The sequence below is a fragment of the Oncorhynchus tshawytscha genome, linkage group LG06 (genome assembly GCF_018296145.1).
Source record: "Oncorhynchus tshawytscha isolate Ot180627B linkage group LG06, Otsh_v2.0, whole genome shotgun sequence".
Taxonomy (NCBI): domain Eukaryota; kingdom Metazoa; phylum Chordata; class Actinopteri; order Salmoniformes; family Salmonidae; genus Oncorhynchus; species Oncorhynchus tshawytscha.
The window spans coordinates 35,240,587-35,257,908 of NC_056434.1; the positions used below are offsets into that span (position 1 = coordinate 35,240,587).

The 17,322-nt window shown below is 42.3% G+C and overlaps 1 pseudogene; it reads right to left on the reverse strand.

Moving 5' to 3' along the window:
• Positions 1-13,112, reverse strand: part of LOC112253475 — a 246,965-nt pseudogene extending 233,853 nt beyond the window's left edge.
• Between the last annotated feature and the right edge of the window lie 4,210 nt (positions 13,113-17,322).

Sequence of the window (17,322 nt, forward strand, 5' to 3'; positions counted from 1 at the left end):
ACCGGTCAACCCTGTCCCTACGGTAATGGGTTACACACACACACACAATCACTGTCATCAAAATCTGCCCTCCCCTTCCCGTAGCTTTCATCTCATCATCCCCACACTGTAAACCCGATGGGTCTATAAACTACTTGACTACACACAATAACCCAGTAGCCTTTCATTTGATTCCACTGAGGGGCTTTAAGCACATATATGTATTCCATCCTCTCTCTAACCATTCCAGTTCAATTATATTAGAGCTGTAATCATTATCGAACCCTCCTGGCCTCCAGCGCAATTCCCTCACATGTTACACCAGTTTGGGTCTGCATTGTGAATTTGATCCAAGGTTAATAAAGTTGAATAATTTGACTAACCAACCATAACTGGTTCTCATTATGAAGCCAATAAACATCTTCCTCAGAGAGGACATGAAATGCCTGTTGTAAAGCTCAATTTCCTCAGTTGGAATAACACCAGTTATCTCCAAGGAGGAGACAGAGGACTTTACACAAGAGATTGTCCCACAGTGAAGAAGTGTACATACACGCAAGCTTGTTTGCACACATACAGTGTATACACACACACACACACACACACACACACACAGACCCACACCCATTACAAACTTGCGCTGCATGCCCCCGTCTCCAGGAGCATCTTCTTATGCATCTACTTCCTCCTAGTCAATCCCAGTATGAATAATGAATCCCCTCCTTACCAAGCAGTTGGTTTAACGCATGGCTGGGCCACTCTTTAAGGGTTCCTTATTCACAAACAGCAGTGGTGCAATAAATACCAGGGCTTTGCTGCCAATTTAATGGCAGTTATGTTTGACAAATCTGCCTCAATCTAATGCTCCATCACAAAGCCTGGCTATGGGCTTAATCTGCACACTGAGCCTCCCTCCTCTCCGCTCTGCAACTGGCTGCATCAGTTTAGTGATATGTCCTTCCAGAGAGAGGAGAAAGCAGGCCTAGCTCATAATCCACACAACACAGGGATCAACACAAACACTGAACAATGACACTCTTTCATGAATAACAAATGACATTTAAAGACCTAAAACACTAAGGGAATGATGTTCAGAGATAGGGACTGAAAGATGTAGCATATTTCTCTAATACCTTGTTATTCACTAGTTGTCCCTCCTTCTAACTCTTCTCTGCTTCTTACTGTGACATTGATCCACCACCAACACCTTGTGAAATTCACAGCATGAATGAGACAGGGGGCTTTCCCAGGTCTCACACACACGCACACACACACACATACACACACACACACACACACAAGACTGGGGAAAGCTATTTAGATACAATTCTCAGCTTGTTCAGAAACTTTAGACAAAGTACCACAACAGTAAACCAGTAATCTAAAATGTCCTCTATAAAATCTTGCGATTCATGTCCAATTGAAATCAAACCACAAATCATGCACACAAAAAAATCTATGTTATCCCAGTGAAATGAAATGTTCAGTAAATGTTAGAAATTAAACGTACATCTTAATTAAAAATAAATGAATCAAACTGATAAAAAAGAATAAGAATTCAATAATCCTTTTACAGAAGTCTTCTTTGTGGAGCCCGTCCTGATGGATATGGATGGGTTGCATGTAGTCCTGCTGTAGTGAGACAGAGAGGGTCACTAGGACCATAACTAACCATTACTAAACCATATGTCATATTATCAAGTTAATAACATGACACCCCAGAGACCTACACTCCTCCCATGAGCACACACAGGCCCTACAGAGTATCTAGCGCACACGTATAACACTGTGAAAGGATGTAGATATTCCATACAAATATATGCTTCACCTCATTCACATGTTCTATTGTCAGTAGTGAAGATATGATAGAAACAGAACCTGTCACATTGTTCAGTATGGATGAGAATAGCCTTAACAGGTGTGAACATGCAGAGGACAAAGTGTTGACAGTTGGCAGGTTTAGTATTATGAAGAACTAAAAATAAAACTTGTAATAAAAGTTTTTTTTAAAGGTGACAACAATATTGATGGTGGGTAAACTGATCACCGGTTGCAGTGAAGAAAGTAACGCTCCCCATACTTTCGATGGATTTTTCCACAAAACAAAAGATGGTTAAACTGTTAGACAAAACAAAAGGTGGTTAAACTGTTAGGCAAAACAAAAGATGGTTAAACTGTTAGGCAAAACAAAAGATGGTTAAACTGTTAGGCAAAACAAAAGATGGTTAAACTGTTAGGCAAAACAAAAGATGGTTAAACTGTTAGGCAAAACAAAAGGTGGTTAAACTGTTAGGCAAAACAAAAGGTGGTTAAACTGTTAGGCAAAACAAAAGGTGGTTAAACTGTTAGGCAAAACAAAAGATGGTTAAACTGTTAGGCAAAACAAAAGGTGGTTAAACTGTGTATACTGGCGTTTACCCTCCAGTTTTCCTTTGCTGCTCCCAGTGACTGTAGCTCTTTAAAGGATAGTAAGCATGAGTTTTTACTCACCAAAGTAACAACACAGTGTGGTCAAAGACTTAGTAACTTGGTTGTAGTCACGATCTGGATACCTTCTTGTTGCGGTTTTACATATTTATTAAATTATTTCTGGAGATATTCTAAACTACCCACAATGCACTATTTATCAACGTCATATGGAAAATCTACTCTGCGTTAGCTAGCTCAAGCTGGCTAATGTTAGCCACTAGCCATGCAGACCGAGTGTTGACAGAGGTGAGCTTCAAACCACCAATCACAAGGAGGTGTGATGTAAACAACCAATCAGATTTCCCACACGTGGGGGCCACATGATCCTGCTCGGCTGCTCTGACTTCTCCTGCACCAGCAAGCTTGCCTTTGCCTCTAAAGGAACGTGTGTTAATGTTAATTAACTTGGCTGCTCTTCATTTATTTTTCATCCTCCAATTTGTTTGGTCAACTTTTTGGCCTGTTCTCTGTGAAATAGGCAACCAGAGTTGTTCAACCTTGGCTTAGTACTAGCGTGCTACAATAGCTGACTAACTTTGCTGTTGTGATCATTTCAATCTGCCTGGAGCCTTCCTCCAATCTCTGTCTTTTTGTTGATGCTTCCCCTCGTTTCCTGTGCCCAATGCCGCCTCTGGATTATTGCCTCTGGAATCAATCTACTTTGGATTTACCTCACTATATTTGATTATCTGACTCTCCCTCGGCCTGTGAAATGGCCTCTCCTTCTGAAGCCCCTCTCTCCTTGGCTCTTCTTTGGTAGCTAACTCAGCCGTCAATCGGTAAGTCTCCGCTCTCTATAGCTTATATCTGCTGGCTTTTTTGTGTGTGTCCTGTGGGTTCCTACCTGTGCTAGACTAGGTGGTGTTGTTCTCTGGATTACTACATACAGTTGAAGTCGGACGTTTACATACACCTTAGCCAAATACATTTAAACTCAGTTTCACAATTCCTGACATTTAATCCTAGTAAAGAGTCCCTGTCTTAGGTCAGTTAGGATCACCACTTTATTTTAAGAATGTGAAATGTCAGAATAATAGTAGAGAGAATTATTTATTTCAGCTTTTATTTCTTTCATCACATTTCCAGTGGGTCAGAAGTTTACACACACTCAATTATTATTTGGTAGAATTGCCCTTAAATTGTTTAATTTGGGTCAAATGTTTCAGGTAGCCTTCCAAAAGCTTCCCACAATAAGTTGGGTGAATTTTGGCCCATTCCTAATGACAGAGCTAGTGTAACTGAGTCAGGTTTGTAGGCCTCCTTACTTGCACATGCTTTTTCAGTTCTACCCACAAATTTTCAATAGGATTGAGGTCAGGGCTTTGTGATGGCCACTCCAATACCTTGACTTTGTTGTCAAGCCATTTTGCCACAACTTTGGAAGTATGCTTGGGGTCATTATCCATTAGGAAGACCCATTTGCGACCAAGCTTTGACTTCCTGACTGATGTCTTGAGATGTTGCCTCAATATATCCACAATTTTCCTGCCTCATGATGCCATCTATTTTGTGAAGTGCACCAGTCCCTCCTGCTGCAAAGCACCCCCACAACATGATGCTGCCACCCCCGTGCTTCATGGTTGGGATGGTGTTCTTCGGCTTGCAAGCCTCCACCTTTTTCCTCCAAACATAATGATGGTCATTATGGTCAAACAGTTCTATTTTTGTTTCATCAGACCAGAGGACATTTCTCCAAAAAGTTTGATCTTTGTCCCCATGTGCAGTTGCAAACAGTAGTCTGGCTTTTTTAAGGAGGTTTTGGAGCAGTGGCTTCTTCCTTGCTGAGCGGCCTTTCAGCTTATGTCGATATAGGACTTGTTTTACTGTGGATATAGATACTTTTGTACCGGTTTCCTCCAGCATCTTCACAAGGTCCTTTGCTGTTGTTCTGGGATTGATTTGCACATTTTGCACCAAAGTACGTTCATCTCTAAGAGACAGAACGCGTCTCCTTCCTGAGTGGTATGACGGCTGCATGGTCCCATGGTGTTTATACAAGCACACTATTGTTTGTACAGATGAACGTGATACCTTCAGGCCAGACTTGTGGAGGTCTACAATTTTTTTCCCTGAGGTCTTGGTTGATTTCTTTTGATTTTCCCATGATGTCAAGCAAAGAGGCACTGAGTTTGAAGGTAGGCCTTGAAATACATCCACAAGTACACCTCCAATTGACTCAAATGATATCAATTAGCTTATCAGAAGCTTCTAAAGCTATGACATAATTTTCTGGAATTTTCCAAGCTGTTTAAAGGCACAGTCATCTTAGTGTATGTAAACTTCTGACCCACTGCAATTGTGATACAGTGAATTATGAGTCTGTAAACAATTGTTGGAAAAATGACTTGTGTCATGCACAAAGTAGATGTCCTAACAGACTTGCCAAAACATTAGTTTGTTAACAAGAAATGTGTGGAGTGGTTGAAAAATGAGTTTTAATGACTGCAACCTAAGTGCATGTAAACTTCCGACTTCAGCTGTAGCTATGTCAACCGTGGTAGTTGGCCAACTAGGCTAGTTAGCTGGCTAGGCTAGCTAGCAGGCTAAAATAACTAAGTTTAGCTGGCTGGCTGCTTGCTAAGAAAACTGCATATACTGGTAGCATTATTTTGTTTTAACTGGGTAGATGGTGTTATGTATTTCCAAAACGTTGGTTTATGTTAATGTAGTGGTAAGCAACTGGCTGACTCATGCAGTGCGAAAGTAACGTTAGCAGGCTGTTAGGACTAATGTTACCAGGCTAGTTGGCTAGCCACCATGCAAGCTGATTTGAAACAAGACACTCATAAAGTATTCGCTTGTAAGTTGGCTTACAATTTGATTGAAAACAGTGAAATAAGTGCTAATAAGTGAAAAAGCATTAGTACTAATAAGTGCAAATTATTTAGTTGAATTTGATGTTTTACACTTGAAGTTATTTCTGTTGTAGTTTACATTACAGGGAATAGGCTGGCTTGCCAGGTCCTCCATATTATGTCACAACCAGCAAAAACATTTTCCCGGCATGACTACGGCATTCTTCGGGTTTTATGTAATAACTAGAAAAATAGAAAAGTGAGGTGTAACTTCGCATTGGGACCTTTGATGGATATACTATGTTACATATAGTATGCAAATCCATGTTACATGTGGATATGTTTATGCTACCTACCCTTTAAAGACAAGCAGTACAGTGGAGCCTTGGCCTGTAATTACAGTAACTGTGTAGAGTTAGTTAGTTGAATGGAGGATAATGAAGGCTAGAGCAAGGGCTATTAATGGGGATGGATGGGATGCTTGAGTCAGGGTCACAGTCACTACAGGATCAATGGTACACATACAGGTGGACCGGAGGGCTAGAGAACACTACCTTTACACACACAGAGAGAGACAGAGAGAGGGAAAGAGAGAGACAGAGAGAGAGAGAGAGAGAGAGAGAGAGAGAGGGAAAGAGAGAGAGACAGAGAGAGAGAGACAGAGAGAGGGAAAGAGAGAGGGAAAGAGAGAGGGAAAGAGAGAGAGACAGAGAGAGGGAAAGAGAGAGAGACAGAGAGAGACAGAGAGAGGGAAAGAGAGAGAGAGAGAGAGAGAGGGAGAGAGAGAGAGAGAGGGGGAGAGAGAGAGAGAGAGGGGGGGGGAGAGAGAGAGGGGTGGGGAAAGAGAGAGAGACAGTGACCATTCATTTCCATTACTGCAATTAAAGACACAATAGGGGTTCTTACTAGTTTTTAAATTACAAAGGAGGTAAGGGAGAAAAGAAGACTAATGCTGTGAATACAGAACAGTGATCACATTAATGAGACGCACCACAGTCCTGTATCACCTTCCAGCAATATTACCAGCGCCTATTCAGGCCTGTTCACAAAACCATACCACATTACATTTCATGCATAAATGGCCTCATATATGTACATTCCCCATGCATTAATAGCTAAATTAACACAGTAAAATGGAAACATGTCATTTAAATAATAGCCCACTAACGTTATAGTGAAAAATAAATGTCAACGTATTGCCTGTTGAAACAATTCCCTTGACCAAATGAATGGACACTATTGATGCAATTAAAATTCCCACTGTGTCTATTCAATTGGCATAAGCACATTTTACACATAGGCCATGGGGATGTCAAGAGAGCTCGCTACTGGTGGCAATTACTATTGGCATACTATTCATTGTAGCAGATGAATGAATATACAGTACACTGGGAGAAAAGTGGAGGATAAAGACACATGTAAATGTGTGTTCATTAGGCATTGACACTTCAGAAAAAACATTGAACTGTAGACAATATTAGTAATAATAATAATAATATCAATGGGTTATTTATTTTATAATTGTGTCTGATACTTTTTGATAATTTGAACTGGAAAACTAAAACCCCCGTCACTGAGGAAAATAAACTAGAGACAGGGCGCAATGCATCACAGTTAATCAGAATCAATGGACCCACAGCGAAACCTATAGTTAAAATATCAAAGTGTGTTTTTGATAAATTACTTATTCTGTATCTTAAAGTGGCAATCTGCAGTTCGAACAATAACAACGAGGGCACCAGCCACTGATTTGGTAAACAGCTGAGGGATGGGGGTAGAGAAATGTAACCACTCAAATTCATAGATAGAACTATGGACACAACGACTGACCATTCATGATATCAAAATGATAGTTTTAACCATGTTTTGAGGCTATACAGTGTTTGTTTACATTTCAATAGTTGACAAACCAAAAATAAATAAAACAGACTTATATTTTGGGTTCTGATGGGGTACAACAGTTAAACTAAACTCATTAAGCATTTATACGTTATATTAATCAAGAGCTACTGGGTATATATATCAATAATTCATAGGTCCAAAAATGGATGTACCAATCACAGATTGCCCCTTTAAGAGAAACAAAAGGACCTACCTGTGTAAAGTTCAGTTTACTATTCTGATCGCCACATTCCATCTAAAAGAGCTTCTGTGCCCTCTTGTGGAGAAAAAAAACAAACACCGTCTCACTCACTGGAAAGTGTCTTGGCAAAGGACTATAAACTAAATCAGCTTTATCCAGTTGAAAATAGGTATTTTGTGACAGTAGGCCTATATGTTTTTGCATTTGACTAGTCCATTCTTACGTGGTAAAAGTTGTTTCCCTCGAATGACTTCAACGTGATAGCCAGAGTTTTGTATTTTGTTCTACACTATGTTTTCCTTGTTGTTTTGCTCCTTCTTAAGAACAACGGGTACAAACTTGACAGTGGTGCAGAACCCCTGGCCCAAAGTCACTCCATTTGCAAAGCCAGTTCTTTAGGAAGAGGAATGATTTGAATATAAAGACAATTAACTATTTTATGTTTGTTTAATTTCCCTTGCGCTGCCGTTATCTCCCTGCAACTGAAACGGTGACTGTGGATGAATAGCTTCTACTTGTGCTAATTTACACAGAGATGAAGAGGAAATGCATTTGTTTCCAGGGCCATTATACAGTGAGCCATGCAATTGCTCGCCACAAATGGCCGTCATTCATTACAGTTAACAATGACATCCAATTCAGCTCAGTTAATGAACTTCAATACAATCATGTTGGGTAATCATGTTGGGAATGATTTGTTCAGTGTAAGTGTATCATTTTGGAGGTTAATGTTGATGAATGCCTGGTTTTAAAGAGATACAATTAAGCTTTGGCTTGCAGGGGGAAGACAGATGCACTGTCGGGACTGGACTAAAAAGACTGTGGTACAATACCCCCACCTACTGGTAAAATAATGAAGGTGCACTTCCTAACTATCAAGGCATAAATACAGTAAGTTAATTACACACAGACACATGTGCACTGCATACACACAGTGCTAAACTCACCGATGCCAGAGTTGCTCCCGGTGATGCGGACCACCCTGTCTGAGAGGTTGCAACCCTGCAGGATCTCCAGGGCTGCTGTGTTACTGTCGTAACGCTTCGGCTTCACCGGCACATCCTCCATCGTGAATTCCTGCCGTGGGTCAAAGTAGGTATTCCTCTTGTTAATGTGACTGTTAGGGAAGGGGGAAAGGGAGAGGGGAGCATGAAGGAGAGAGAGAATGAGGGGCGGGGAGGAAGTTTCATATTGTATGAACTTGCGATAACTATTAAGCTAAGTGGTTGTAAGCATGCTCTGAGAGGTCTCTCTCTACCGAAACAAGGCCTCATGAACAGTCTCAGGCAGGCAGTGGGGCAGAGATAGGCTGCTCACAGCCATGGGTCAAAAGACTTTACACCAGTTTCCACTGCTATTTACCTGTTATTAAATAGGAAATGCACAAACAATTGCTACTTTCTGGTACATTCTTATATGAAGTGGTGCTCATTGGAATGAATCCCAAAGAAACAAACAAGTAATTAGATTGTCACTGTGTAATTATCATGTTACCTTGTAATTTATTAGCAAATGCCTGGTAAATGTATGTACTGTCGAATACAGTGCTTGTTTTCATTTTTTACTGCCACCCCTTACCTTGGTAGTTGTTCAGGATATCAGGAAAAGAGGATCTGTCCTTTATCGTCTGTCTCCTGCTCCCATCCACATGGTAGATCTGTGGGGAAGAAACCCCTCCTGTTAGACTCCTCAAGCCATTCAGAAGCAAGATTCATATCATTAACTCAATATCTGTTACTGAGTGCCATCCTAACAGAAGGATAACTCTACAATCGCAGAATGATATATATCAGTGTTTTAACCTCTCACTATGAACATTCAAGTGCACCCAGTTCCATAAGAAAAATCTGGTGAGTCTTGGGCCCATTAGGTTGGGTCTAGGGATGCAAGTGTCAGTCAATTTGCCTGCGGATTAACTGATCCTCATTAACCGGTCAACAAACGGTTACATTTTTTCCAAACGGTAAAATAACTTGACCAACAGAAAATACTATCAGAGATCTGTATATATTGACGAGATGCTTATGTTTCCGCCCAAAGAATGTTCGTAGGCCCAAAATAAACTCATAGAAATGCATTGGACTTTTTTGGCGAGTGAAACCTCTGGCTTCGCCTCTTCCTCTCTGATACTACTACATTTTGAAACATTTGCCCAAATGCAATCGCGGAAAACACGGTTCTAAACCGCGCACCAAATGCGAGCAGTTCCATATGTGACAGATGAAGATCTCCGTTAAATTTAGAAAGAGGGGGAATCTAATAGCAACTACTATGATCGGTTGCTAATATGACAAGGGTTGTGCCTTTGGCTTCTGGACAACGAAAGAAAGTTCATATGAAAACCAATAGAACAGGAGAGAAATGCTGGTTAATGGCAAGAGGAAGTCTTTATAAAATAATTGCCTCCACGTATCTATGGATGGATTTTCGCAAAGTAAGGCTTTCAGGTTTCAAAAAATTATACTGCCTCAAACTCACATTGCAAAGTGGTGGGTGACGCGCTGATAGTCAACGGTTGGCAGGCTATAGCATATGCATCCGAATGGGAGGCGCACTGATAGTCAACGGTTGGCAGGCTATAGCATATGCATCCGAATGGGAGGCGCACTGATAGTCAACGGTTGGCAGGCTATAGCATATGCATCCGAATGGGAGGCGCACTGATAGTCAACGGTTGGCAGGCTATAGCATATGCATCCGAATGGGAGGCGCACTGATAGTCAACGGTTGGCAGGCTATAGCATATGCATCCGAATGGGAGGCGCACTGATAGTCAACGGTTGGCAGGCTATAGCATATGCATCCGAATGGGAGGCCCGCTTTACGAGTTGAGAAATAAAAATAACACATTTTTAATCATGGCATTCGAAAATGTTATTTGTTGCACGATGACTGGTCTTACAAAAGCAGGTTTCACTCCAGTAGCCTAGATACTTTTTGAGTAGTTACTCTCACGCTGTCTGACAGATGGTAGCAAACTATGCTCTGTATGCTGTGCGCGTGATACCTGAAATGCGTGACGATGAACGAAAATACCCACCCGCCAATTTAATTCTACACAATTGTGGAAATTAACCTAAGCATTATGGGTCAAATTTATTTCCGGCTGCCAATAGATTAAAGGTTAACCGTTAACATCCTTAGTTGGGTCCAATGCGCACAAGTAATGACAATTACACACACGCTTGCAAAAATGCCTATTGGATGGGGGAAGGTGGGATGTACAGTAAGAGGTGGGTGGGAATATGAGAAAAGTTGGGAATGGGGTCAGACTGGACAGTTACCCAAAACCTCCAGCACAGAGCCTCTTCTCCGCTGTCTTGGGATGATCCCACAGTCTTAATTTCCTCATGACTGTAGAGAGGGAAACATGTAGGGGGGTCCATTGAACTAGCTAACTGTTGCTGTTAGTAACTGAGAGGGAGACATGTAGGGGGGGTTGTCCATTGAACTGAACTAGCTAACTGTTGCTGTTAGTAACTGAGAGGGAAACATGTAGGGGGTTTGTCCATTGAACTAGCTAACTGTTGCTGTTAGTAACTGAGAGGGAGACATGTATAGGGGAGGGGGTCCATCAAACTAGCTAACTGTTGCAGTTAGTAACTGAGAGGGTGACATGTAGAGGGGAAGGGGGTCCATCAAACTAGCTAACTGTTGCTGTTAGTAACTGAGAGGGTGACATGTATAGGGGAAGGGGTTCCATCAAACTAGCTAACTGTTGCTGTTAGTAACTGAGAGGGTGACATGTATAGGGGAAGGGGGTCCATCAAACTAGCTAACTGTTGCTGTTAGTAACTGAGAGGGTGACATGTAGAGGGGGAGACATGTATAGGGGGTCCATCAAACTAGCTAACTGTTGCTGTTAGTAACTGAGAGGGAGACATGTAGAGGGGGAGACATGTATAGGGGGTCCATCAAACTAGCTAACTGTTGCTGTTAGTAACTGAGAGGGAGACATGTAGAGGGGGAGACATGTATAGGGGGGGTCCATCAAACTAGCTAACTGTTGCTGTTAGTAACTGAGAGGGAGACATGTAGAGGGGAAGGGGGTCCATCAAACTAGCTAACTGTTGCTGTTAGTAACTGAGAGGGTGACATGTATAGGGGAAGGGGGGTCCAATTCAATTCAATGGGGCTTTATTGGCAATGGAAACATGTGTTAACATTGCCAAAGCAAGTGAGATCGATAATATACAAAAATGAAATAAACAATCAAAATGAACAGTAAACATTACACATACAGAAGTTTCAGAACAGTAAAGACATTATAAATGTCATATTACATATATATACAGTGTTGCAACGATGTACAAATATCCCACGGTAGTTATTGGGGTCAAATTTGTCTCCACTTTTGTGGATTGGGGTGATCATTCCTTGGTTCCATATATTGGGGAAGATGCCAGAGTATAGCCAATTGGAATTTGTTGTCTGTATGTTTGATCATTTCATTGAGAATACCTTCAAAACTGCCTTTTTGGGTTGGAGGGTTTTTATTTTGTCCTGTAGCTCATTCAAGGTTCTGGTAGTCCTTAATAGTTTATGCTACGATTTGTATTTGATCCTGTATATGTTTTTGCTCTTTATTCTTTGTTATAGAGCCAAAAAGATTGGAGAAGTGGTTTACCCATACAGCTCCATTTTGGATAGATAATTCTTCGTGTTGTTGTTTGTTTAGTGTTTTCCAATTTTCCCAGAAGTGGTTAGAGTCTATGGATTCTTCAATTACATTGGAGCTGATTTCTGACGTGCTGTTCCTTCTTTTCCCGTAGTGCATTTCTGTATTGTTTTAGTGATTCACCATAGTGAAGGCGTAGTCTCAGGTTTTCTGGGTCTCTATGTTTTTGGTTGGACAGGTTTCTCAATTTCTTTCTTAGATTTTTGCGTTCCTCATCAAACCATTTGTCATTGTTGTTCATTTTCTTCGGTTTTCTATTTGAGATTTTTCAGATTTGATAGGGAAGCTGAGAGGTCAAATATACTGTTAAGATTTAGGGGAAGGGTGGGGGGTCCATCAAACTAGCTAACTGTTGCTGTTAGTAACTGAGAGGGAGACATGTAGAGGGGAAGGTCCATCAAACTAGCTAACTGTTGCTGTTAGTAACTAACTGCATCAAAACAAAGCTTCTCTGCCCTATTTGTCACGTTCTGACCATAGTTCTGTTATTTTATTCTTTGTTTTAGTATGGTCAGGGTGTGAGTTGGGGTGGGCAGTCTATGTTTGTTTTTCTATGTTGGTTTTTGTGTTTGGCCTAGTATGGTTCTCAATCAGAGGCAGGTGTCGTTAGTTGTCTCTGATTGAGAATCATACTTAGGTAGCCTGGGTTTCACTTTTGGTTTGTGGGTGTTTGTTTCCGTGTGAGTGTTTGGGCCAAACGGTACTGTTTCGGTTTTCGTTTTGTTCACATCGTTTATTGTTTTGTATTTTAGTGTTCAGTTCGTTTTGAATAAATCATCATGAACACTTACCACGCTGCGCTTTGGTCCGATCCTTCTTCCACCCAAGACAACCATTACACTATTGCTGTGGGCGATATTGAATAGATAAGGCTATTATGTTCAAGGACTGGTTTTTGGCAAGGATAACACTGCCATAAAATCAAGCGGCGCTGGTGGTGGTTGAGACCATAGAAATAGAATGGTTTATTGAAACTCTACGCAATAGTTAATTTTCCTTTACTTCGCATTGTAAACCCATCCATCCTTCAAAGATCTCTCTTCCCTGCTGGAGGCAACTCATCTTCGCTGTCTGTATCATCCATGCCAGCATACTTTAAAGCTGTCATCGCCCGTGTTTCTTACGGATACAGAGCTACAGAAAAATGCCAAAGTGAAGGAGCGTTGAAAACCGAAATTCATGTTATTATAAGCCTGCCTCAGCACTTCCGCATCAATACTGCAAAGTGTTGTTTGGGTAATGAAGTCCTGCAAGAGTAAAGTGAGGTGATTCGATTATCTGCCCCGGGTTACCAATTTGTGAGGAGTTTCTTAAGGGAAGGGTGATTGCATTCGTTTTGTAATCGGCTGCCTCCTAGGGGTGAGCCAGGTGACCCGTTCAAAGCACACGGGGAAGTCGGCTCAAAACAAAAGCATATTGTTTTTAAACGTGTGCATGTTTTTCTCTGACAAAACAAACACTGATTTAAAGGGGGTGTGGCAGATTTGGAAACTCTTTGCTTTTAGGATACAGATAAGGATCCTCAATGAAAGGTGGCTTTCAAGGAGGGGAGGACACTCTTCCATTTACCTACTGACGAATTGACACACTCATCGGTTTCTGGGTCACAGAGGAGAGAAGATGGTCTTTTGTCAAACGAGAATCTCCCATAACATGCAAAGTTTGAGCTACTCCAGGAAGTAACGTTGCAGTCTAGCGCAGCGCTGCCCACTCTCATTGAGTACCTCAAGTTAAAGCCGACCGGGTTAATGCAGGCTGCCATTAGCAACTAAATTAATTATCCTTATAACTTCTTCTGTGTGAATTTTTTTTAAATTCTGAATAATCGGTTCAAAGACATACATCTGGTGTATTAGAAGCAGTTATTGGTACCATGATTGTCTTCTAAAAATGCTTTATAAAAGATTGCAATTTTTCCATTCACTATAATGGGGACACTGCTTTCTGCTAACAAAGCCTGCAGTACCGCGGTTTGCCTTGAACTTCTGTGGCTTCAATGACCCGGGCAGTCGTTCTCTCCCATGCGCTGACCGCCTGTCTTCACGGATCATTTTCAACCTCTCCCTGACCCAGTCTGTAATACCTACATGTTTCAAGCAGACCACTATAGTCCCTGTGCCAAGAACGCCAAGGTAACCTGTGTAAATGACAATTGCCCCGTAGCACCACATCTGTAGCCATGAAACACTTTGAAAGGCTGGTCATGGCTCACATCAACACCACATCCCAGACACACTAGACCCACTCCAATTCGCATACCACTCCAACAGATGCACAAGTGACGCAATCTCTATTGCACTCCACACTGCCCTTTCCCAGTTGGACAAAAGGAATGCCAACGTCAGAATACTGTTCTTTGACTACAGCTCAGCGTTCAACACCATAGTGCCCTCCAAGTTAAAAAATGTTCGAAGACTCCAGCCAGCCAAGTCATAACTGTTCTCTCTGCTCCCGCACGACAAACCATACCAATACAGCAAGTCTGGAACCAACAGGACTCTGAACAGCTCCTACCTCCAAACCATAAGACTGCTAAATAGTTAGTCCGGGTAGCTATTGGTTAACTATTTAACCATCTGCATTGAACCTTTTTGCACTAACTCGTCTGACTCATCACATACACTGCTGCTACCGTTTACCATCTGTCCATGACAGACTGACCAGGTGAATCCAGGTGAAAGCTATGATCCCTTATTGATGTCACTTGTTAAATCCACTTCAATCAGTGTAGATGAAGGGGAGGAGACAGGTTAAAGAAGGATTTTTAATCCTCGAGACAACTGAGACATGGGTTGTGTATATACTGTATGCCATTCAAAGGGTGAATGGGCAAGACAAACAATTTAAGTGCCTTTGAATGGGGTATGGAAGTAGGTGCCAGGCACACCAGTTTGTGTCAGAACTCAAATGCTGCTGGTTTTTTCACACTCAACAGTTTCCCGTGTGTATCAAGAATGGTCCACCACCCAAAGGACGTCCAGCCAACTTGACACAACTGGAGGAAGTATTGGAGTCAACATAGGCCAGCATCCCTGTGTAATGCTTTCAATACCTTGAAGTGTCCATGCCTGACAAATTGAGACTGTTCTGATGGCAAAAGGGGGTGCAACTCAATATTAGGAAGGTGTTCCTGTTTTGTACACTCAGTGTATATAGTCAAGTTATCGTGACTCATTGTGTATCTGTTATTACTTTTAGTATTACGTGTTTTACGTTTCTATTATTTCTCTATTTTCTTTCTGTCTGCATTGTTGGGAAGCACCCGTAAGTAAGCATTTCACTGTTAGTCCACACCTGTTGTTTACAAAGCATGTGACATCCTGAAGAGATCCTGGACCTCATCCTCTACATCCTGAAGAGGACTTCCACAGTTTCCCCTCCTGCTGACCTTTTCCTCCTGTGGACTGATTCCCCCTATGTCTGATGTTTAATTCTGCGTGCATCTAAACGTAAGTGCCTTGAGATCTGTGTCATATTATGGGGAGCTATGTTTTGTGGTTTATTGTGTATAATTACTGTATGTTGTGCTTGTTAGCTAGCTCGTGCTCCCGCTAGTACTCATGCTCATTGTATTTATATTATGTATACAGTTCAACATTACTGTAATGTTTATTTGAGCACATTTGCCTTAGTTTCGTGTGCACAAGCACAATAGGCTGTTTAGTCTATTGCCATGTGACTAGGCCTATGCCTGCTGTAGTGAATAGCCCTTTCTGTTATATACTTACCTGTGCTAGCTTATACAGCCATGTCATTCATATTATAGCAGTCCTCTTTCCTTTCAGAACCATAGTCAATGTCAGTTCTCACTGGACATGGTTCTCAGTTATCTGAACCATTAGTGTGTGTGTGTGTGTGTGTGTGTGTGTGTGTGTGTGTGTGTGTGTGTGTGTGTGTGTGTGTGTGTGTGAATGTGTGTGTGTGAATCGACAATTACGGCGATGGCTACGAGTCAAGACACAGACTACCACACACATCCACATACCACTCCTACGAGAGAGCGCACCAAGACGGTTTCTTGAGCACTTGAGACAGGATATTCTGCAGTCAAAGTGGCCTTCTTCCCCCTTCAACTACTCATCACCGGCCCAAGTCACCACCCAGGTTGATCAGCAGAATCGATGACAGAGCCTCATCCTTTTCATTGGTTGCTAATTCACCGGGTTCCCATCTCAGGCTAACCTCGACCAGAGATCGCCAAGATCGATGTTGAATCTCAACCAGAGATCCTCAGGATCAGCATCAAACCTTGACCAGAGATCACAGTGATCAGCGTTGACCTGAGCGTGGATCGCCAGTGACAACCGGAAAGGTCTCACTGCGTTTACACAGCCAGTGTGACAAGATTGAGATCATTGAAGCATTCCGGAAGATGGAAGCTTCCTACAGTTCACACGACCATTGTCGCCAGTACTTACCTGATGGACACTGCCAGTTGTCACCTGACTGTCTCAGCCAGTTCTTCTCTCCTCTTACAACTGAAAGACATCTTAGATGGGGAGAACAGGGTGGGGAGAACAGGGACCTGTGCCACCAACACCAAGTTGCCCAAGAAGTTGATGACATCATCCTAGAGATCGTCATACAACAGATAGCCTAGTGGTTAGAGCGTTGGACTAGTAACCGGAAGGTTGCAAGTTCAAACCCCCGAGCTGACAAGGTACAAATCTGTCGTTCTGCCCCTGAACAGGCAGTTAACCCACTGTTCCTAGGCTGTCATTGAAAATAAGAATTTGTTCTTAACTGACTTGACTGGCTAAATAAAGGTAAAAAAATAATTTAAAAAAATACTACACCAGAAGTGCCAGAATGAGGTTCTCTGGTGCCAGCGCGACCAGCTCATTGACGCCAGACGTCAGAAGACGCTTGAGACACCCGCCGTTCCACATCAGCTTCACCATTAGCCCGGTCTCGGATCTGACCCTTGCTGTGGAGTCCTTCACAGTGATGCGACAGCTTTCTCCAGGGCCAGAGGAGCTAACAAAGCTCACCCTGGTAGAGCGCCGTACCACTGTGCTCCAGCCAACCCCAGCTGTGCAAATCCAGCCTGTTCTGACAATGGAGCTCAAGTTAGTAGTGGGGCCTACTACACTGGCCCCTGCCATGTAGCTTCAGCTCACCACTCCCACCGCTGTGCTTCAACCCGCTCCTGTCGCAGAGTCTCGACTGGTTCCCACAGTCGTGAGATCACTGTCTCCAGTGACAGAGGTTTTGATGGCCCCTGTTCTAGTTAATACTTAACTCCCTACCTATTCACGAGAAGGAAGATCTACTGCCTTCTCTAGGGATGGAGGAGATACCAGAGTTCACCCTGAGGG